Below are 22,449 nucleotides of genomic sequence, written 5' to 3'. Positions count from 1 at the left end.
CCAAGTGCGTCACTGTGGGTGCGCGCGGGGGGGTGGGCCCCGGCCTCCTCTCCCCCCCCCCCCCCCCCCCCGGCCGTCCCGGGGCCGGGCCCGGATTGGCCGCCGGCGGGCGCGGGAGGCGGGCCCCGCCTTCCGCCCGGGTGCCCCCCCAACCCCCGCCCGCCCGCCCTCTGAGCCCCGATTGGCCGGCGCCGGGCGACCACTCCCACCCCACCCCCACCCCCCCGCGCGCGGCGGCGGCGGCGGGGGCGGGCCCCGGTGAACTTCCGTCGTCGTCCTCCCCCCCCCACTCCCGCCCCCCAGGCGGCCGGGACGGGACCGGTTCGGAGCCCCCCCAACTCCACAAGGGTCGGGGGGGAGGGGGGCCCCCTCAGCCGACACCCCCCGGGAAGTTACGCGACCCCCCGAGCTAATCTCCTCACCGTACCTCGTTCTCGCCTGTCCCGCCGTCGACCCCCGGCCCACGTCATCCCCCGGGCCTGGAATGCCCTCCCTCTGCCCCTCCGCCAAGCTAGCTCTCTTCCTCCCTTCAAGGCCCTGCTGAGAGCTCACCTCCTCCAGGAGGCCTTCCAACACTGAGCCCCTTCCCTCCTCTCCCCCTTGTCCCCCCTCCATCCCCCCATCTTACCTCCTTCCCTTCCCCACAGCACCTGTATATATGTATATACGGCTGTACATATTCATTACTCTGTTTATTTATTTATTTATTTATTTTACTTGTACATTTCTATCCTATTTACTTTATTTTGTTGGTATGTTTGGTTCTGTTCTCTGTTTCCCCCTTTTAGACTGTGAGCCCACTGTTGGGTAGGGACTGTCTCTATGTGTTGCCAATTTGTACTTCCCAAGCGCTTAGTACAGTGCTCTGCACATAGTAAGCGCTCAATAAATACGATTGATTGATTGATTGATTGAAGGGGGCCCTCGCCCCCCCCCCCCCCCAACCACAGGGCCCCCCACCCCGTCCTCTCACAGTGCCCCCCTCCTCAGCCGACACCAGCCGGGAGCCCTTCCCCCTCCCACAGGGCCTCCCCCACGGGGCCCTTTCTTGGGCTGGGCTCGGGCCCATCTTCTAGCCTGGGAAGCCCACTGTTGGGTAGGGACCGGCTCTAGATGTTGCCAACTTGGACTTCCCAAGCGCTCAGTCCGGCGCTCTGCACACAGTAAGCGCTCAACAAACACGATTGAGCGAATGAATGCTTTCCTAGGGCCTCATGGGCGAGGAGCGCCCTGGGGACCGTTAGCCATGGCGGGGTGGGGGGTGGGGGGCGACCACACGGGACTGAGCCCCTTTTGGGCCAGGACCCCCCTCTCTGGGAGAGAAAGAAGAAGGGGCCTTCTGGGAACCCGTGGCCCCAGGCCCAGCTCTCCCGGCTCCACCCCTTAAAAATTACTGTCATCAACGGTAATGATGATGATGATGATGGTGGTGGTACTGGGGAAGCGCTGGCCGTGTGCCAGGTAAGCGTACTAAGCGCCCGGGCAGATCCAAGCAGATGGGGCTGGACACCGTCCCCGTCCCACGGGGGGCTCGCCGTTTCCCGTCCCCGTTTGGCAGAGGAGGGGAACCGAGGCCCAGAGCAGGGACGTGACCCGCCCAAGGTCACGCGGCACCCAAGCGGGATTAGAACTCATGACCCGCCGACTCTCGGCCCCGGACCGTAGCTGCTACGTCGTCGTACCCTATCGTGTTCTCGACTCTTAATAGAACGCCTCCAATCAGTAGCGTGCCTCGTGTCGTGTGTTTTAGTTCGATTGGATTCTTTTATAGAGTCACGCCATCTTTCTGAACGGCGGAGGTGAGGAATGAATTAGATGGGGATTTATGCTTAGTAATAATAGTAATAGCATTTATTAAGCACGTGCACGTGTAAAGCACCGTTCTAAGCACCGGGGAGGTTACAAGGTGATCAGGTTGTCCCACGGGGGGCTCACGGTCTTCATCCCCATTTTACAGAGGAGGGAACCGAGGCCCAGAGAAGTGACGTGACTTGCCCAGAGTCACACAGCTGACACGTGGCGTAGCTGGGATTTGAACCCATGCCCTCTGACTCCAAAGCCCGTGCTCTTTCCACTGAGCCACTCTGCTTCTCTACTTGAGTGGTACCTACAGCAGAACCGTGCCAGACAACTACTGTTTGCACCAATTCCCCCCCTGCGCAAGACCAAAGTCCCGCTACAGCTTTCTGCGTTCAGATGCTGCCCAGATACCCTTAGAGGGGGACCCCTACCAGATAGGTGACCTAGGCGGCCTCACGTTGGGTTTCCCCACTATTTCGGCTGCCCTTAGGAAAGCCTTTTTTTGGGGCTTCAGGCCCCATTTTTTTTTTTCGCTGGTTTGCTCCTGAAAGCAAGTCTTTTGGTTAGTGCTGCTTCCACCTGGAAGAAAAGAAAAGTCAAGTTTTTTGAAACCACCATAGTGGATTTTGTTTCTCGAGTTCACGCTTTAAGACCGTTCCGACCTTTAAGACCTTTGACGTAGAATAGGAGAATTACCGTTAAGTACCCCTCCTTTTTATTCGTTTTTAGTTACCGTAGCTAGCAATTTAAAATATGTGTGCACGCGCGCGTGCTGCACACGGTAAGCGCTCAATAAATACGATTGAGTGAATGAATGTGTCTGTGTGTCTGTTCCTCCATCGGTTTTCCTGATTTTTTTTTGTTTTTAAAACAAGCAGGAAACTTCCATTCTCCAAAAAGGAATTGGTTATTGCTGTGAAACTTGGCAGGCAGGGTAGACCCAGAGTTGAAGAGATGGGGTAGAGGGCTGTGAGCCTTAGCCGTATGAAGTAGCGGAAAGAGCAGGCGCCTGGGAGTTGAGAACCCGGGTCCTGATCCCGCCTCGGCCACTTGTCTGCTGTGTGACCGTGGACAAGTACCTTAACTTTTCTGGGCTACGGTGTCCTCTAAAATGGGGATTAAATGCTACTTCCTCCTACTTAGACGGGGACTTCTGTGTGGGGACAAGGACTAGAGCCCATCGTTTCCCATCTTGACAAAAATCAGTGGCTCAGAATGTGTTTGGAAATTGACTCTATAAAATATTTCAATATTTTCTCTTAGAAAAATCGACTCAATTGTCGGGAATAAAAATAGTCCGTGAAATGTGGTGTTATTTTTCTTCGGTGTGAAAAGTTAACCACCTAAACTGCTAGGCTGACAAAATGCTTTCCAAAGTTCTTTTAGATGGTTCCGTAGCCCCATTTTTCTACCTTTTTTTGTCTTTAAATAATAACACGTCCTTTTGCCGTGATCTGTTGTTTGAATTTATTCAGTGTCTAAAGGTCTGGAATAATGGAAATCAGAAATGGCATTTCAGATGGTAAAAGTTCATTTAGCAGCATGCTTGAATTCAAGGATTAGTTTTAAGCAAATTAAAACTAAAAGGTTTTTAGGGACTTTTACTCACGGAATGGTAGGATTTATATGTTTTTGCGACTTCTCTTTTATTGCTTCTAGCAAAACCCCGTGAGTATCGGGGAACAATTGTTTTTCAATATTGTATATGCACATTTTATATATAATTATATACCATATAGATAAGTATATCTGTATATATAACACGGGTCAATTAAGCTTTGAAAAGACCCTTTGTGATGGAAGAAAAAGCCCTTTTTCGTCTTTTAAATTGGGTATGTTAAATGAGTGAGTCTAAATTACAGTCAGATTAGACAGAGATTGCGGTCTTTGGGGAGACGGTATTTAAGTACGAAAAGGACAGAAACAGCATGAAAAGGACAGAAACCAGCGTGACCTAGTGGACAGAGCACCGGCCTGGGAGTCAAAAAGGACCTGGGTTCCAATCCCCCGATCTGCCACTTGTCTGCTGTGTGACCTTGGGCAAGACGCTTAACTTCTCTGGGCCTCGATTGTGGAATGGGGAGTAAGGCTGTGAGGCCCAAGTGGGACATGGATCGCATCCAACCCGATGAGCTTGTTCCTCTCCCAGCACTTAGCATGTACGGTGCTGGACCCAGAGTGGGCGCTTCTCAAATACCATTAAAAAAAAAAAAAAAAAAACCCAAAACCAAAACACACCCCAAAACGGAAACTAATACGCTGTGCAATGAAACAGATGTCTAATATTCCAGACTCAGTTGTCATCAGAGGCAACTTGGATCAAACAAGAAGTGCTCTTAAATACAGTAGTTTCTTTTCCCCACTTGATCCATGTCTAACCACGTCTCCAAAGCACAGGAAAAACCCGAACACTATGTGGTTGCCATATCAACACACTTAAATTGTTAGTTGACGTCCTGCCTGCAGCTTTTAACTTCTCTCTCATGGCCTGTTGTCGCCTGCTTGCCGTTGGACGGGCAACCAATATTTGAGTCCCACTGGGCTATTCCTTTTTATCAATCAAGGCCATTTATTGAGCACTTACTGTGTGCAGACCGCTGTACTAAGCGCCCGGGAGCGTACGGTACCACAGGGTTGATGGACCCGTTCCCTACCCCCACCCCGAGGAGCTTGCATCAGTTATTTTAATAATACTCGACTGCAAACGCTCTCTGATTTACTCAGTGTTGACGAGGTTAAATGTACACTGCTGCAAGTTGCAGGAGGATAGGAAGAAAATAACGCCCTCCAACAAATACGCTGCTATTTTTCGGTTGGAAAGTGCTAACTTACTAAGCTCTGGGAGGAAACGAAAAGAACGTGTGGAAAGAACCCTAGGGTGCCCAGAACCTGATGTCGCCCTTCAGACTCCTTCATAGCGTTGTCATCGTCAGTATCGAACCACTCCCGGGTGCAGAGTACACGGCGCTGGTTTCTTCGGAACACCCGATAGAAGCGAAGCCCCTGCCCTGAAGGAACTTCAAATCAAATCTCTTCCGTGAACTTCGGCTAATGGAAGCTTTTCAAATGGGGGTGGGGGTGGAGTTCCAGGGAATACGGTGGTTTCGGTTTCAGGCTTTAAAAATAAACCCTGCCAGATGTTTGCTTTTTATCAATAAGTAGCCCAAATGTAATTGTGAGAAATGCTGTTTGGCTTTTTAACCTAAGCTTGGGATCCCTCGTCAGAAATTGTGTGCGCTGCCTAGAAATGTAGCTGGGGTAACCAGAAAGCTAAATGACAGTAGTGTATTTTCCGTATTGGCGCATCCCAATTTTGTCTGAAATGGGCAGAAAAAAAATCCCACGTATTGATCCGCGCCGGGAGAAAATTGACGATTAGAACTTTGTTCAGGATAGACAAGAGGATAGATAATTCCTGGCTTTTTAATGGTAGATTCTGTGCATCTTTCTAATTTGACCTTTGTAGGCAACGTCTCTCAACGTCCTGTATTAGGGCAATTGGGCCGTGCCCGGGAAGGTGGCGCAGATGGTCAGAAAGACTGGCAGAGGGGAAAACCGGGCAGAAGAACTAGAAACCCAGCGAGAGACCTGACCCGCGGACAGCTCTTTCCTGACCCTCCGGTTCTCCTCCTGACCTTTCCGCTGCTGAAAATCGATTGGTCAGGAACCTCTGACACACACAGTGAACTTGCCGTGTTAATCTAATAGCCGTCTTTTAAGTTGGAAGGTGGCCTTATATACAGACTCTTCTCCGTGGAGCTGGAGGAGATAACGTGTCTGACAGTCCCTTCTGCGGCGTATGCTTAAAAATTGCCTCTTGAAGCATCGCTGCATTTGCTTCCCAAGGTACCCGATGCTGTTTTTGTTTCTCCTTTTGGGTGATCTTCCCAAAGCCTCTCCTAATAGACTGTCGCCTGTTTTCGATTGCTGCCTGCCAGGCTGACCTAAATTCAGCTCCTCTTTCCCATTTTGCACTCGAAGGCTACGTCGTACAAGGTCTGGCTTCACTGTGGCTTCAGAGCGTTTATTCTGTCCACCCTATTTATGGTTTTACCATTTCAGATCGCCTTACGGGAGCCGCTCAAATGTACTGATGCCCCTCCCCACATCTGCCGATCAGGGGTCTGGTGTGCTGAGCATTTGCCTCAGCGATGGGTTTCAGATCTTTATTATCTGTAACTCCGTCAAAAGTATTTATCAAGAGCCCGCCGTGTGCAGAGCGCCATACAGAGAACTAGGGAAGTCTACACGGGGACTCGCGATATAAGAATAGAGTGGATGGAGGGAGAAGGGGAAGCGACAGACGCACAAGGAAAGACTCAGTGATTTAGAAACAGCAAAGTCACGGTATATCAATAAACGCAATAAGAACCGCAGAAAGGAGTCAGGCTTTTCATTGTAGCAGCGGGTCAGCGCTCGAGTCCCAACAGGCACAACCATCCCAACTTTATAAATGTTTGTTGAGAGACCTTTGTGTAGTGGCACTTGTGAAGCGCTAACTTTGTGCCCCAGCGCTGTATCAAGTGCTGGAGGAGATACACGATATGCGGGTTAGACCCGATCCCTGTCCTACACTGGGCTCCAGATCTACGTAGATGTAACGGATGATTTTACAGTGGAAGAAGCAGACACGGAAAAGTTGAGTGACCTGTCCACGGTCACGCGGTAGACAAATGACGGGGCTGGGATTAGAAGCGGGGTCCTCTGACTTCCATGTGTGTGTGCTGTTTCCGTTAGGCTGCATTTGTTGCCCACCTGGGCAGGGCAGGCTCCCTGGGTGGTGTTGAAGGGAAGGGAAAATCTTCTGGCACCCTGGCAGGCCACTGTGCTCCCGGTTGAGCTTTTGAATTTTCAGGCTATATTGGTATTATATTCTAACTTGAAATCTCCCGCAGGACATATATATATTCTTTTCCTCTTGTTGGTTTCCCTTCCCTCTGACTGTCCAGGCTTCCTTGGACAGAGAACAACCGAGGAAATAACGAGGGTATTTATCAGCATCTTACGATGTGCCTAGCGCTGTGCTGAGCACTGAGCTAGATTCAAGGCGTCCAGTTGATATATGGCCCGTCTTCCCGCCGGGGTTCACTGACGGAGGGTGACCAGGTATTTTTATCCCTATCTTATGAATGAAACTGAGACACGGGGGATATATATGTATATTTTTTAAAACTCATCCCGCACTCTCACGGCCAGGCAAATGACGGAGCTAGCGCTACAATCCTGGTCTCCTGACTCTGAGGCCTAAGCTCTTTTCACTAGGCCGTGCTCCCATCCCTGTTCCCTGTGGAGTTAATTTTGGTAGGAAGGGCTCACCAGGAGACGGTGCTCCCAAGCGCTTAGTACAGTGCTCTGCACACAGTAAGCGTTCAATAAATATGAATGAATGAATGAATGCTAAGCGCCAAATTGGTTAGGATGATAGCAGCTCTGACACAGGACCTGTCCCACAATGGGCCTCACATTCTAGACGGAGGTAAGAAATTAAAGACAAGGTGCGGGGATTATAATAAGCAGCACGATAAACAAAGTCACGATGACAAGGGCTGCGTAAGCCAAAGAGGAAACCCATGCCAGGTACACAGTTCTTCGTTCCAAACCTAGTAGCAGCCTTCCCAGAGTTTTAAGGGTTGTCTTCCAGCAGGCAGGATACAGGCCGGGATTAGGACCTGGGCACCCCCCGCCCCAACTCCCAGGCCCGTGTTCTCTCCATGAGACCAAGCTGCTTCGCACGCTGTTTTAGAAGCGAGGCGAGCTGCGCAGGATTCAGTCCCTGCTCAAACCCTCCCTTCCCCGGCAGGGAGCAGGGGCTTACGGCACGGTGGGCCGACGCGTTGGAGGTGACGGCGCTCACCCGCGTTGCCGAGGAGGGTATGTCATCTAAATTTTCTTCAGACTAATGGTGGATCCATGGCACTTGACCGATTCTTAGGTGCCGTCCTTAGAGTACCGTCCTGTGCTAGGAACCTGCACACCCGTGCTTTACACAACCCACCCCATGGGCAGTGGCAGCAAAGCAGAGCATGGGGTGGTTGGAGGATCAAGGTTAGGGTGCAGATATAATAATGATGGTATTTGTGAAGCGCTTGCTATGTACCGAGCACCGTTCTAAGCGCTGGGGTAGATGCAGGGTAATCAGGTTGTCCCACGTGGGGCTTCCAGTCTTCATCCCCATTTTACAGTTGAGGTCACTGAGGCCCAGAGAAGTGAAGCGGCTTGCCTAAGGTCACCCAGCAGACGAGTGGTGGAGCTGGGATTAGAACCCATAACCTCTGACTCCATTCTTCGTGGGTGGGGTTTGGGTAAGGTGAGCTGATGCTGCAGTGAATGAACGAATGAGCAAGCAGGCTACTGCGTTAGGTTGCCTGAGATGGTGACGGGCTGTTGAAAGAGGGGTGGTCCTACTTCCATTTTGTCTTCCTCACCTCTCCAGGACTCTTTCCTGCTTACTCCTCTCCAACTTTGGTCTTGGACTGTGTTAATAATAATAATAATAATAGCATTTGTTAAGCGCTTACTATGTGCCAAGCGCTGTTCTAAGCGCTGGGGGAGATACAAGGTAATCAGGTTGTCCCACATGGGGCTCAACTATTTTGAAGGTTAGAAGGCAGGGCTGCTTTTCTTCGTATGCTTCTACTTGTACCTGAAGTAACCTGTAGTTTACATTTTTGGTTTTTTTAAACGGCATCTGTAAAGTGTTTCCCGCGTGCCAAGCACTAGACTAAGCGCTGGCGTAAATGCAAGATTGTCAGGTTGGAGAGAGTCCCTGTCCCACATAGGGTTCATCGTCTTCGTCTCCATTTTACAGATGAGGGAACTGAGATCCAGAGACGTTAGGTGACTTGCCCAAGGTCACCCAGCAGCCAAGTGGCGGAGCCGGGATTTGAAGCATCCAGATCCCCTGGCTCCCAGCTCCGCGGTCTGTCCACTAGGCCCCACAGCTTCTCATGTTGCTTCTTCCTTACGCGGCCCGACTAGCGGCTATCGGCCACGCTGTTATAGGTCAGGCCGGGTTGACTCTTGGAAATCCCGTGGCATTTTGTCGGCGCCCTACATTTTTAGGAAGAATCCGGGCCGGTGACTAAGTACACCTCCCTCCATGCTTGTAGAGCTCAGCTGGTGTTATTGTCAGGTCCAGGAGTTGTATTGTTTTTCAAGGTATTGGGAACGGTGGAGACATGTTAGAATGAAAGCTGGGGCATTACATTTTGGAAGGCAAACTATACTTCCTAGGGTGTCCTCATGGTGTGGAAGAGTTTGTTCATTCATTCAATCGTATTTATTGAGCACTTACTGTGTGCAGAGCACTGTAGCACTGTACTAATCACTTGGGAAGTGCAAGTTGTCAGCATAGAGACGGTCCCTACCCAACAACGGGCTCTGCTATGGACTCCGTAAAAATCCTTCTGGTTTGAGCTCCTCATTCATCACTGGTCATGTGGTGGTCGTGGTTGCGTGGGTCAGAATGTACTCCTGGGATGCCTGGAAGTTTTTGGGTGTGGTTTGGACTACCTAACCTTGAATCTCTTCCTCTTGGGGGTCTCTTTACCTAGCCCGAATGATTCCTAAGAAATTGTGTTCTCCGAAATAGATGTTGAAAAGTGCACCTGTTTTGTTGGTGTTGTGAGTTCCCTGGGCACTTCTGCTGAAACAATCACCTGTTCTGACACTGGGTACGTGTGCACTGGCTGTTTCTTCCCACGCTTCAGCGCACTGTATCCATGCAGGCTCATGTGTCGTCGAGACAAACGTTCCTTAATTCCCTGACCACTTTCTGGCTAAAATGTGTCGTGCAGACGCTTTGCAGCAGAACCGAGTGTAACTTCAATCTCAGGGTCATTCTCAGCAGAGTTAGCCCTGTTGTCTTCTGTGAGCAATCCGTTTTAAGGGCTGCCCTGGTGAAGGGTATTTTGAAGTGACACCCACCTGTTGGTCACATTGGTAGAGCCAGATTGGGTCCCTTCACGGTCCCTAAAAGGGTTGTTTTATCGTCGTAGGTTTCTTCTGCATGTCTTCATTCTCCGGAAGGTTGACGTGAAAACTGTTGGGGTGGTTGAGCTTCCAATTGGCAAATCGTCTGGCACAGTGGGCAGGGAAGGTATAGGATGGATCGGGTGTGTTTGGAAGGCAGAGCAGCAGTCGAGTGAACATTTGTCCAGGGGATCCTTTTTGGGGGACAGTCTCAAAAAGGCGTCGCGGTTTAGGCTTGGGACCAAAAATGCCTTTTGTTTATTCATTAAGGTAAAAATTATCGCCACTGCCACCAAGCCGATGTTTGAGTAGAGACTGCTGTTGAATTTACCAGTCTGATGTCGTTCAGCGATTGTTGCCCATGTTTCACCTTTAGCGCACTTGTGTAAGGAGATATACCGGAGAATCAGCTTGTCATTCATTCGGGAGTATTTGTTGAGAGTCTTCTCTTTGCAGAGCACTAGACTAGGGGTTGGAGAAAAAAGAAATACGAGGAGGAGAATTAGTAATCGTCTCTGGCCCCCAAGGCTTTCAGAATTAAAGAATAAGATCAGGAGGGTTGAAGGTAGATGGGACACATACGGAAAAGCAAAGTAGCGTAAGAAGATAAAAGGCAACAATAAATGCAGTAGGAGCCGCAGAGCACTGTAGCTAAAAGGTCGGCGTTTTCGGCTCGTCATTCGTGTAGGGTGTCCAGAGTCCAGCACTTAGAGCAGCCGAACACAATCGTTTGTATTTATTGAGCACTTAGTGCGTGCAGACCACCGTACTGAGTGGTTGGGAAAGTGTGATACTTGGGCTGGTTGGTGGAGACGATCCCTGCTCACAACAAAAAGAAATTCTCCTTGCCTGGCTGGAGCAGGGCCGGAGTGGAGCCGGGGAAGTGGGTGGTGGGTGGGTTCCTCGATGGAATTGGAGATGGGCGAGGCTCCTCAGGCCCTACCCAGGCGCTGGACCTGGCATTCTCATGGCCGAGGAGTGGCCAGGGCTACTTGTGGCCCTAACAACTCCTCCCTGCTGTTCCGGTATAAGGCGGGCAGGGATAGGCTCTTGATCTGGCCTAGTGGCAAGAGCCCAAGCTTGGGAATTAGAGCTCATGGGTTCTAATCCTGCTTTCACCACTTTTTTTTAAAATGGCATTTTATTAAGCGCTTACTATGTGCAAAGCACTGTTCTAAACCCTGGGAAGGTTGCATGGTGATCAGGTTGTCCCATGGGGGGGCTCACAGTCTTAATCCCCATTTTACAGATGAGGTAACTGAGGCCCAGAGAAGTTAAGTGACTAGCCCAAAGTCACACAGCTGATAATTGGCAGAGCCGGGATTTGAACCCATGACCTCTGACTCCAAAGCCCAGGCTCTTTTCCACTGAGCCACGCTGCTTCTCTTGTCTGCTGTGTGACCTTGGGCAAGTCACTTAACTTCTCTGGGCCTCAGTTACCTCATCCATAAAATGGGGATTGACTGTGAGCCCCACGTGGGACAATCCGATTACCTTGTATTTACCCCAGCGCTTAGAACAGTGCTTGGCACATAGTGCTTAACAAATACCATCATTATTATTAGAGAAGTAGCGTGGCTCAGTGGAAAGAATGTGGGCTTGGGAGTCAGAGGTCATGGGTTCTAATCCCGCCACTTGTCAGCTGTGTGACTTTGGGCAAGTCACTTAACTTCTCTGTGCCTGTTACCTCATCTGGAAAATGGGAATTAAGACTGTGAGCCCCATGTGGGACAACCTGATTACCTTGAATCTCCCCCAGTGCTTAGAACAGTGCTTGGCACATAGTAAGCGCTTAACAAATACCAAAATTATTATTATTATAGGCGCCATCCCCAGATTGCAGAAGGGGGTGGGGGGGGGCGTTTCTCCTGGGCCCTACGTCCCGCCATTCTGACAGAGCAGCCGTCGCACAGGCAGATATTGCGGTTGGTACGATTAGCGGGCCGAAAGTCCGACGGGCTCTTTTTCCTAGTTGGTTTCAGCATCAGAGTGGCCTGTGCTCTAATGATTGTGTTGGAGGGAAGCTTAGGATCATTAAACACTCATTAAAGGCCCTGGGCAGATTGGGAAGATGGGAGACCCCGAGTGATTAGCCGATTGTCTAGCCCTCCGGTCCTGTGAGCATTTGTTCAGAAGAGGAAAGACCTCTTCCGAAAAAGGAGTGACCAGGGATCTCGCCTTCATTAGGGAGTGGTGTTTTGCTCAGTACTGTGGGGTCAACTCAGCTTGGGCCGGCTCACGTGCTATTTTGCTCGTTGAACGACTGACTGTGGATCGTCACGTAGCATCCTGATGTTCTGTGACAGTTTTATCTTTTTTGTGTGTGTGTCTGTTTTTGGAAGGCAAGGTTTTTGATTTTCATTTACACCAGCTGTACAGCTGCAGCCCTCTGGTGAATCTAGTTTGGGTTTAGGTGTGGCTTGCAATTTTAGGGCCCCCTTTCCTAGTTTCCCTCCTCATTTAAGTGATCTGCACATTTCTAAAGCTTCTCCTGGCACAGAATAAAAGCTCCCCCACGGTTTCTGCTCTGTCAGTCCAATCCAGCCAAGTCCTTACCTGGGTAGATTAGCTTCCCAAAGTGGTCAAGCTCATCTTCTAGTCCGTTAAGGTCCTTGAGGGCAGGGATCATCTCTACTTCCCCTTTAGTGTTGTATTCTTCCAAATGTTTAGTATGGGGCTCTGGACCCAATAAGTGCTCAATAAACAACCATCGATGGATCGAGTGAGGGAGAGCAGATTGGTCCGATGCAGGCTGGCATGCTACCCCAAATTTTTAGACTACTAGAAGAGCAGGGGTCCTTACTTCCCAACCCTCTCCATTACCTTCAGATCTGCATCCTGACCGTCAGGGGTTGGGGGTGGGGAGAAAAGCACCAGTGGTGTGTCCACAATCAATCAATCCTGTCGAAGCCCAGCCCACGCCCATGAGTGTGGAAGGGGGAGGGGGGAAAAGGACATGTGGAAGCTGGCATACCATAACGGAGCCTGTAATGCCATCTATTTTGCAGAATTTGTTCGGTGGTGGATTTGTTTTCGCAAAGCTAATCATCCCCCTTCCCAGCCCCGCGGCACATATGTACGTATCAGTAATTTGTTTATATTAATGTCTGTCTCCCCTCTAGACTGTAACTCTAGCGCTTAGTACAGTGCTCTGCACACAGTAAGCGCTCAATAAATATGACTGATTGAATGAACTCGTTGTGGGCACTGAATGTGACTGTTATATTGTTGTACTCTCCCAAGCACTTAGTACAGTGCTAGGCACATAGTAAGCCTTCGATCAATACCATTGATGGACTGACAGATTACCTTCGATACCACTTGGTTTACGGGATCCTACAAAGCTGAAGCAGTGGTATATACTACTTCTTTTATTGGACTAAATACTCTGGTTGGCAAAATTTTAATAAGTATAGGATGTTCAGGAGGAGCTTGTGGGACGAGGCAGTATTTTGGGGGGGAGTAGTTGTAGGGGCACAGCTGTGGGCACCTGCTCTTACCTGGACCACTGGCCGATTTTTCAGGGCAACTGCAGATAGTTCTTCAGCCTCTGGGGCTTCGCAGTAGGGAGGGAGGGTGAAAGGAAAGGGGCAAATGGTGGGAAGATTCTCAGCGGCAAGGGAGAACCGAAAAGAGGCTCCACCGAGGAGGATCTCCCAAGTGACAGTTCTGCTACCATCGGTCGGTGGTGTTTATTGAGCAGTCAGTCATTCGTATTTATCGAGTGCTTAGTGTATATGGAGCACTGTACTAAGCACTTGGGAGAGTACAATCTAACAATACAACAGGCACATTCCCTGCCCACATTGAGCACTTGGCTGTGTGCAGAGCCCTGTACACTAAACCCTTGGGAGAGTACCATATGATAGACTTGGTAGACCCGATCCCTTTTGTCAAGGAGTTTACACTGTGCATGCAGCTAAGAGACCGTGAGTCTGGGCTTCAACAGCCTCCACTTCCCCCTGTCAGGGCCCCAGCTGTGCTATCCCTGGTCTGGGGCTGACTAAAGGATCAAGACCTGGGGCTAGAAGTTGGGAGAAACATTTCACTTGCCAGAAACTGTTTCAACGGGCCCTCTTTTTGTGTGTGTGTGTTTGTGTGTGTGTGTGTGCCCCCGTGTTGGGGAGAAGGTGGCAAGGAAGGGAGGTGGAGGAATAGACTTCAGATATTTTAAGCCCATCATTCCTGGGCAATTCTGGGTACTCCTGCTAGTGTATAAATTAGGCATCATAGGAAGTGTGAAGATGTTTTTTTCATTCTTATGTCATCCTTATAGTTCTTGAATGCAAGGATTACCATCCTGACAGAACTCATCTTCAGGAAAACCTATGTTACAGTCACGCTGTGTCTAACACCATGAGCATGTGCACAGCTTTTTTTTTTCATACTGCACTGATTACATCCAGACCAATGCTCATTCATTAGAAGGATGCTTCCTAGATTTGTCAGCCCATTCTGTCCAAAACATGTAGCGAAATCATAAGGAAACTTGGCCTGTGGGAGATGTGCAGTGTGATTTTTAGGCTTTATAATTATGTCTACTATACCTAGTTATCCTTCATATTTGAAAAAGCAACCACTGATGGTGAAGTTCACCTCTGAGTGTGTGTGAGCCTGGAAAGGCTGATGTGGGATCAACAGCACGGGACACTCTGGATGCGCAAAAAAGGTTGTCTCGTGTAGCTGTACTGAATGTTTTCAGGGCTTGGTGCTGTTTTCTTTTGCTTCCTGGTTTTGTCTTTCTTTATGAAGCTTTTGCTCAAAGAGAGCTACTCCATTATAGATGACAGTGGTCCCTGCAGGTCTGGCCATAGCCGTTACTCCCAGTTTTCAGCTGGCGTGTAGCATTGTCTGAATCTTTGTTTTACCTCATTCTTAAGACACTTCTTCTGCCCTCGTGTTGGGTTGTAGCACTGTCTGAGTCTTTGTTTGCCCTCATTCTTAAGACACTTCCTCTGTCCTCCTGGCTCTCGTTCTCTCAGTCGAAACTTTTCTTATAGCAGCTGTTTAGGTGTCCTGTTGTCGTTCATTCTCGTTTCTCACCCCCCGCCCCCCAAAGTCCTTCGTTGAGTAGCCAGGTTAAGTGAACATAGCTTTGTTGCTAGGTTGCTGTCTGTGTCCCAGAACTTGATGGTTCATGATGTTGTCTGGCCATCTGTTGCTATCGAGTATGGCCCTGTAAACCACGTTTGTGGGACCGCCCAAGCAGCAGGATGGAGCGGCTGAGTATGACCCAGGTTTCACATGTGGTGGAGAGAGAAGACAATAGATGACAATAGCACTACAAGTCTACACATCTTTACTCTGGATTGGAGCCCGGAACCATGCTGCCTCCATACTCTGACAGTCTCCCGAAAGACTATATACTATTCTAGACTGTGAGCCCGTTGTCAGGTAGGGGCCGTCTCTGTGTGTTGCCGATTTGTACTTCCCAAGCGCTTAGTACAGTGCTCTGCACACAATAAGCGCTCAATAAATACGATTGAATGAATGAATAACTTGGTTTAAAATAACTCAGATAAAGCCGACTAGAAATTGCACTGTTTGGTTTGGGCAAAGTCACCATAAGAGCATCCCTTTGATATTTGTCACCTAAAAGTTGCACTTCCCTTGTGACATTTTGCAAACGCAAAGCCAAGGAATTGGGAAGACAAGCTGAATGACATTTGCTAATTGTGATATCTCATAGTTTGGGGTGGTGGGTGGGTTGTTCCTCTTGTATTGGAGCCACCACCCAGGGGGTTAGGGCCACATGAGTCAATGTCTTCACCAATTGTTACTCCCCTGACCACCACCTACTAGCTTTCCTACTGTGCGGCCTAGGAAAGTGGAAAGGAAGTTGAGCTGAGTGATTGGGGTCTGGTTCCTTATGTCCCACGTAGACTTGTTCCTCCTGGCTCATCTTCCTGCCCCTCCTAAGAAAGTTTTACCCATCTGGGTGTCTGGAGGCTGCTTCTATCCTCAAAGCAGGGAAGAATGGACAGGACTAAATCTCCTTGTCACCTGGAGCACGCTGGGACTTTTTCTTTTGTTTTTTAGGGTGTTTGCTGAACGCTTAATATGTGGCAGCATACTTACTATGGATAAGCAGCATGGTCTAGTGGCTAGAGCCCAGGCTTGGGAGTCAGAGCACGTGAGTTCTAATCCCGGCTCCACCACTTGTCTGCTGTGTGACCTTGGGCAAGTCACTTCACTTCTCTGTGCCTGTTACGTCATCTGTAAAATGGGGATTAAGACTGTGAGCCCCACGTGGGACAACCTGATTACCTTGTATCCACCCCAGTGCTTAGAACAGTACTTGGCGTATAGTAAGCGCTTGCTTAAATACTATAATAATTATTATTACTATGTGTTAGAGGCTCAGTTCTAAGCACTGGGGTAGATAATCAGGTTGCACACAGTCCACATCCCACATGGGGCTCACGGTCTTAATCCCCGTTTTACAGATGAGGTAACTGAGGCACAAAGAAGGGATGTGACGTGCCCAACACAGCAGACCGTTGGCAGAGCTGGAATTAAATCCAGGTCCTAGCGTTTAATCTGTCCACTAGGCCACGCTGACCTGTGGAGAGAAGAGGTGATTTGGACAAAATACCCTTTAGAGTGCCAGCTGAGAGAGACCCTCCTCCTCAAGAATGAGCTCCTATACAAAGTCATCCAGGCTTACGCTGATAAAGAGAAGGAATGAGGGAGAGGAAGCTTGCAGCAGAAGATACGGCTTTGCCATAAAGCTGCCATATAGTAACAGCTAACCCGGTTATAACAATCCAGGGGAAACCGAGATATTTTTGTTGCTGTTAACCAGGCTGTCAGCAAAGGGAAAAATTGCCATGTAAAGCAGCTTCCAGCAATCGCTCCATTCTCTTTTTAAAGTGTTAATAGTTCCTCCTTTTCCTTTTCCAATCTTTATCCCATTTGATTTTGCTTTTCTAACATATGGTTCTCCCAAGGGCAAGGGTGAAGGTGTCCGTCAGTCTGAGGGTATTTAACTCTAGTAGCACTCCCTTGGAATGTTAGGGTGAAAGTTAGGAATGAAGAGTGTTTCCAATTAGTTTGATTTTTTTTTTTTTTGCCTCTGGTAATACGTCACCATAGTCAACAAGAGAATGTGAGATGTTTTTATTCTTGAGCCCCTTTAAATTGGTGGAGATGGGGTTGAACAAATGACCCATCATTTGGTGGACGTAAAGGTCCAGTAGGGCATTTAATAGAGACATTTTGATTTATTCAGTTTTCCTGAGTGCAGGTCAGCAGCCTTTTGTGGTGACTAATCTACATTTACAATTGAAATTTCAGTTTAAAATTAAACATATTTCCTCACTGTGGTGATTACCTTTTATTGTGTTCTTTCATATGATATGGAAAATGTCCTCGTGCTCATAAAGATTGATATTTTGAGTGAGAAGAATTACATCGTTGAGTGCAAATTGTTCATTTACTCTGACAAATATCGGCGTAGTAAGACAAAGTATTAATATGATTTAATGTTGTATAGAAATGCACATCTGTCTGGGGTTCAATTGGTCATTGCTAATTTCTATCAGTGGATGTGCTTTAGTAATTTAAATGATTGCATATGGGGAGTTAATGTAAAATTTTATTTCAAAATTTTGTGATGGGTATTAAGTTTTCTATTGTGATATTGACTGGTTCTTCAATGAGCAAAAATGATTCTGATCTGAGGAGCTGTGTGTCTGGGAAAAGATTTATTTTCTTGCTGCTGTTTTTAATCACATCTAATTTATCGGGGAGCACAGATTGTCTTTAAAAGCCCAACATGGTGTACCAGTAAGTTTTTCCAAGAAACAGTAGGCTTTTATAGAGGATTTAAAAAATTGAAATTGTTGAGGTAAAGGAGAGAATTCTGTGCACATGCTTTTATTGTTTACATTTGTGTGCTTTCCTCCTGCTCCTTCATACTCTGTCCTTTCCCAGATTGCATTTCAAGGTTTAGAAAATTCAAAGTGTTTATGTATGCAAGAGCGGACTTTGTGGAGAAGTTGAAAAGTGAAGATAGAAAATTGGATTGAGGTCCAGGAAGAAGTAAAATGTGTCATTGCTAGCAAAACGAGCCAGAACAATAATTGAATGTGGGGTCAACGTGATTCAGCAGCAAAATTCACTGTTTAAATTGTGTGTACATGACTCTTTGTTTTACCAAGTTGATAAATCTATTTTTTTTTTTTTTTTTTGGTCAGTCGTTTGGCCTGACGGGTTTTTTGTGTCAAGTCACCAGTTTCTGTCAGCAACTCAGCAGTACAGGAGAGTTGAAGCATGGATAATTCGAACCGGATATAGTCTGTTCAAATTTTGCACACAGATATGCTCAGGTGCATTGGATTTCCTTGGTACCACCCCTCAATTCTTCCTTGTCCAGCCCTTTAACTGCAGAACGGTTCCCTGAAGGAAGCTCCCCAGAGCCCTGGGGACTTGGGGAGAAAATGGTCCAGAGCGTACGTCCAGAGAACGGTCCAGAGAATTTGGAAGGTTCCATAGGAGCTTTGCACAGACTGCAACTCTGAGGCTCAGCCTGACTTGTCCAAGCCTCTGGCAGACTTGCATCCCTTGTTTGTGTCTTCTGCCTTGGGTCCGGCTGCACTGCAGAGTCTAGATGAGAGAGGAGACAAGATGAATTTCCCTCTGGGTGTTGCCGTCTACTCCATGGAGTGGCCAAGCCCACTGGGTGACATCCCTCCCCATTTCAATGTGAGTTTAGGACCATTTCCAGTGTAGACCTCTCTAAGTCCAATTAACTACATGTGATCCCAAATGAGAGACTGAGGATGGCCCAAACCTAGCTCACACCCTGACAGGCTCTGCGTTTGCGCACACACATGAATACTTGCCTTCTAGAAAAATCACGTGAATGTACATGCACATGAGAGTTTTTGTGAAAAGAGAGCGATGTTTTTCCTTTTTTTTAAAAATTCATGTCTTAAAGTTAAGAGTTCAGGCCAGTTTCATGCTGAGCTATTCCAAATGTATGAAGGGTTTTGACTATCACTTGTTATTTGAATCATTTTTTATCCAATTATTTTTGGAAACATTGGTCAATCTGCTCCAGGGTAATCAAGTTGCCGAATTATCACATTTCTAGGCCAAAAGGAAACAAAACAGTAAGCCTCAAAGAAATCAAGTGGCAGGGCTTCAAAGAGATTTGGTCAGCCCTGTCTCAATGCCTTTTTTAAGTGGTTTTCATGGACATCTATGCTTGGGGATGACTTTTGAGAGCCTGATTGTGAGTTTATTCTGGTGTTCTGTTAGTAGCAAGGAGTAGCTTTGGAAAGTATATGGTGTAGATTTGGAGTTGACCTATCTCGGTCCAAACAGCTTAAGGAAAGTTTTAGAATGTAAAGAACTCTGTTTGAAATTTTTGGGCTGGATCTGTGGATTTGGTGATAGTCCTTGGGACGTCACTGGTGGGTGAAGAAGAGCAAGAAGTCACGCTGTTCCAGTTCCATGTTGCTCTTGAGGTAATGGTCCAGTTCTTGACCATTTGCAAATGTCGATGGATTTGAAGCAGATATGAGACCATACTCAGCATTTCATTTTCTGTGTCTGTACTTGAAGCCGTCTACCCTGCTTTATGACTGTGAGACCTGGACGGAACAGAAATGCCGAATGCATCTTTGAGCTAGAGCCAAGTCCATCACTGCTGCCACTTTATGGGCCATACTTTAGATGGATTGGTAAGACAGGATTGGAAGTAATGAAATCTTAGAACAAAATCAGTGTTCTGGTGTCCAAGCAATGCTTGTTACATCACTTCTTTGCTCGGCAGGACATATCAGCCAGTGAACAATATGAGGATGCCCACCTAGATAGCTCCTTTTATGCCAAGCTGAAGTGGGAAAATCAATCAGCTAATTGGTGGTGTTTATTGAGGGTATACTATATACAGGACACGGTACTAAGTGCTTGGTGGGAGGGATACAGAGCGATCGGTGAATGCTTATAGCCGTAAATGGCATAAATGTGTAAAAAAAAAAAAAGACAGCAAAATTTCAGGCAATGTGGCGTAGCTGAGGTAAATCGTAGAAAACCAGGTATGTCAATTAGAAGCAAATTAACAAATACCATCTTTATTAGAAATAGGCTGGCTCCCTTAGAGTAGAAACTTGAAGATCACGACATTGAAGCACAAATGAAAACCCACCCCTCCCCCAGTGAGTACATACGTTGCTTCCTCCTTCCCGTAATTTATTTTAGCGTCTGTCTTCCCTGCTAGACTGTAAGCTTCTTGAGGGCAGGGATCGTGTCTAGAAATCGCTGTACTCTCCCAACGTACTGGGCTGCACACAAAGTAAGCGTGCCATGTATATACTATGGATCAAATGTATGTTTGGAGGAAATCAATCAGTACCTGGAAGGGTAATTACCTGAAGCTATATCGCAGTGGACCGAGGTGAATTATTTGATATTTGAAATTGATTTCATGCTGTTCATTTTTACTTCATTTTTTAGAGATTGACTATATGTAAAAATGTTGTAAATGGTAATACTCAACAAATCCGTCAGTGCCATTTAAGTACTCTTGATTTGCTGAGTCTCTGAGTTTAAGTCCCTTGACGTTACCGTGTGTGATGAATTTTGTGAGCAAGTTAGTGATTCTATATAGCCTGGGATTCTCTTCTTTGTTTTGTTGGTAAACTAAGTTAAAGGGAAAATGAACATATGCTGTGACTAGTGGCTGCTCCGTGATTCTCCTGATGGATTATTGTTTACTCAGAGTTGAGAAATTGTAGCAATCTGGCTGCCCTGTGTGAAACATGCAAGGAATATATGGGTCAGTGAGTAATACGGTTGCTATTTCTGATCCATGGTTTATGGCCTTTGTTTCAAGCTCGGTGAAATTAATTAGGATTTTAAGGAGTTGTTTAAATTCCAAAATTGCTTTTGATTTACTTGCTCATTGGTTTCAGATTTCATTTCTTGTGTACCTGACTTGCATGCAGTTTTTTATATGGCAGTTAAATACAGTCTGTTTGCAATGAGAGTGTGAGTTTTGACATTCAGTGCTTGGTGTGTGAAGGATTAGTTTTTCAATTTCAATAGCAACTTCTTTGTGTAGGTTCTCGGTTCTGAGGTCCCATCTGCCGTTCTTGGTGGAGACTCCATCATTTTGATATGGGTAAACTATTTTCAGATCTTTCAGACTCGAGTCATTGTGGGTGTTGCGTGACAGTCTTCTTTGTTTCCCAAGAGCCATTCAGACAACATTCAAAATGGCTGTAGCGTTGTATGATGTTTGCAAGTTGTACTAGTTACTGAAAGAGAGTTACAAGAAGTTGTTCGATAAAAACACGTTATCTTCTAAAAATAGACTGTGTTAATGCAGTATGAGTATTGGATTTCTGAAATACAGCACTGGAGTCAAATTAGCCACCTAAGCAGGGCAGGAATATGTCTCTTTGTTACATTGTACTCTTCTAGCCGCTTAGTACAGTGCTCTGGGCACAGTAAGCGCTCAGTGAATGTGATTGAATGAATGGAAAAGAGCCATTTAGGTGGGGAACCCTGGGGAGGAGCAGTTGAGTTCCCCCTGGCTGGGCCCTTCGCTAGCCCATTTCCCCTAGCCAGCTATCCTTCTTACACACTCCCCCTGTCCATTTTCTGCAGCTGCTGTATTTCCTACTCTCACTGCCACCACCCAAATCAGCCTCCTTCTCTTTCAAGAATTTTTTTTTAGAAATCATTTCAAGCTGTCTTAGGGTTTTGCCAGAAGCCCCTCATCATCCCTCCCCCTCGTGTCCCCCTCCTCTCATCTGGACTTCCTCCCCATCCATCTTTCCTCACTTTCCTTGCCCAGGCCTCCCACGATATGCCCTCAACAATGCCTCACACTCGTCCGCGTACCTAGTAGTTATGGTATTGGAGCACCTACGGAGTGCAGTGCAATTTCTAAGTGCTTGGGAAATACAACAGAAGCTCAAGGCATGCTCCTGACCACAAGGACCGTGCAAAGCAGTACTCATTGGTGCCAAACTGTCCCTTTGGAGCCGAGAGCCGTCTTTAATTCAAAGCATGTGGCAAAAGAAAACCGCTCCTGCAGGCATCGAATTCCACGCCACGAGGCAGAGGCCTCCTACTACCTGTTTGTGTGCTGCTGGGTCCCGTAGAGTTCATATTGCACACTAGATTGACAGTCTCCTTCCTCGCGTATAGCTGATCATTAAAAAAAAGCCCTTAATTTGGTATATTAATTCTTAATTGGCTCATTTAGAGGAAAAGAGTGGAGAAAGTGGCAGGGACAAGATAATCTATTATTAGTGGCATTTATTGAATATGTACCAGGCAGAGGACTATACTAGCCACTTGAACATTCAAAGAGGTTATAAACATGATCCTTCCTTTTGAGGAATTTATAATTTAGTGATAAACAATAATGAAGAAATAAATACGAGATAAATCTATTAATTTTTGAGGATGGTGATGACCAGAAAAGTTAGGAATTAGGGAATGATTTCATGCTGTTAGGGAACTAGGGAATGCTCCTTGGGAGGGGTGACATTTTAGGAGGACTTAAAGTGGAGAGGAAGACTCTGGGTTGGCAGGGCTAGAGGTTTTTCCAAACTGTTGGAAAGGCATGAGCCAAAAGGTTGGAGGTGGAAGGCTTGTGAGCAAGGTAAAGTTAGAAAACTTGTAAAAAGTAAAGAGCAGGAATGGGGTTGTAATGGG

At 47.3% G+C, this 22,449-nt stretch overlaps 1 protein-coding gene across 3 annotated transcripts in view; it reads left to right on the top strand.

Moving 5' to 3' along the window:
• The window catches only part of STAG2 (stromal antigen 2), a 152,856-nt gene that overhangs the window by 2,521 nt on the left and 127,886 nt on the right, over window positions 1–22,449 (top strand). For 2 of the 3 annotated variants that reach the window (XM_038748536.1, XM_038748534.1), the window contains exon 2: window positions 5,267–5,646. The gene's annotated coding sequence lies outside the window, so the exon portion shown is untranslated. Of the gene's footprint in view, window positions 1–5,258; window positions 5,647–22,449 lie in introns of those variants that run through there. The other variant, XM_038748535.1, reaches the window with a different exon arrangement.

The sequence above is a fragment of the Tachyglossus aculeatus genome, chromosome 6 (genome assembly GCF_015852505.1).
Source record: "Tachyglossus aculeatus isolate mTacAcu1 chromosome 6, mTacAcu1.pri, whole genome shotgun sequence".
NCBI lineage: Eukaryota > Metazoa > Chordata > Mammalia > Monotremata > Tachyglossidae > Tachyglossus > Tachyglossus aculeatus.
The sequence above is the reverse complement of the archived record's forward strand: the minus strand, read 5'-3'. Positions and strand labels throughout refer to the sequence as shown.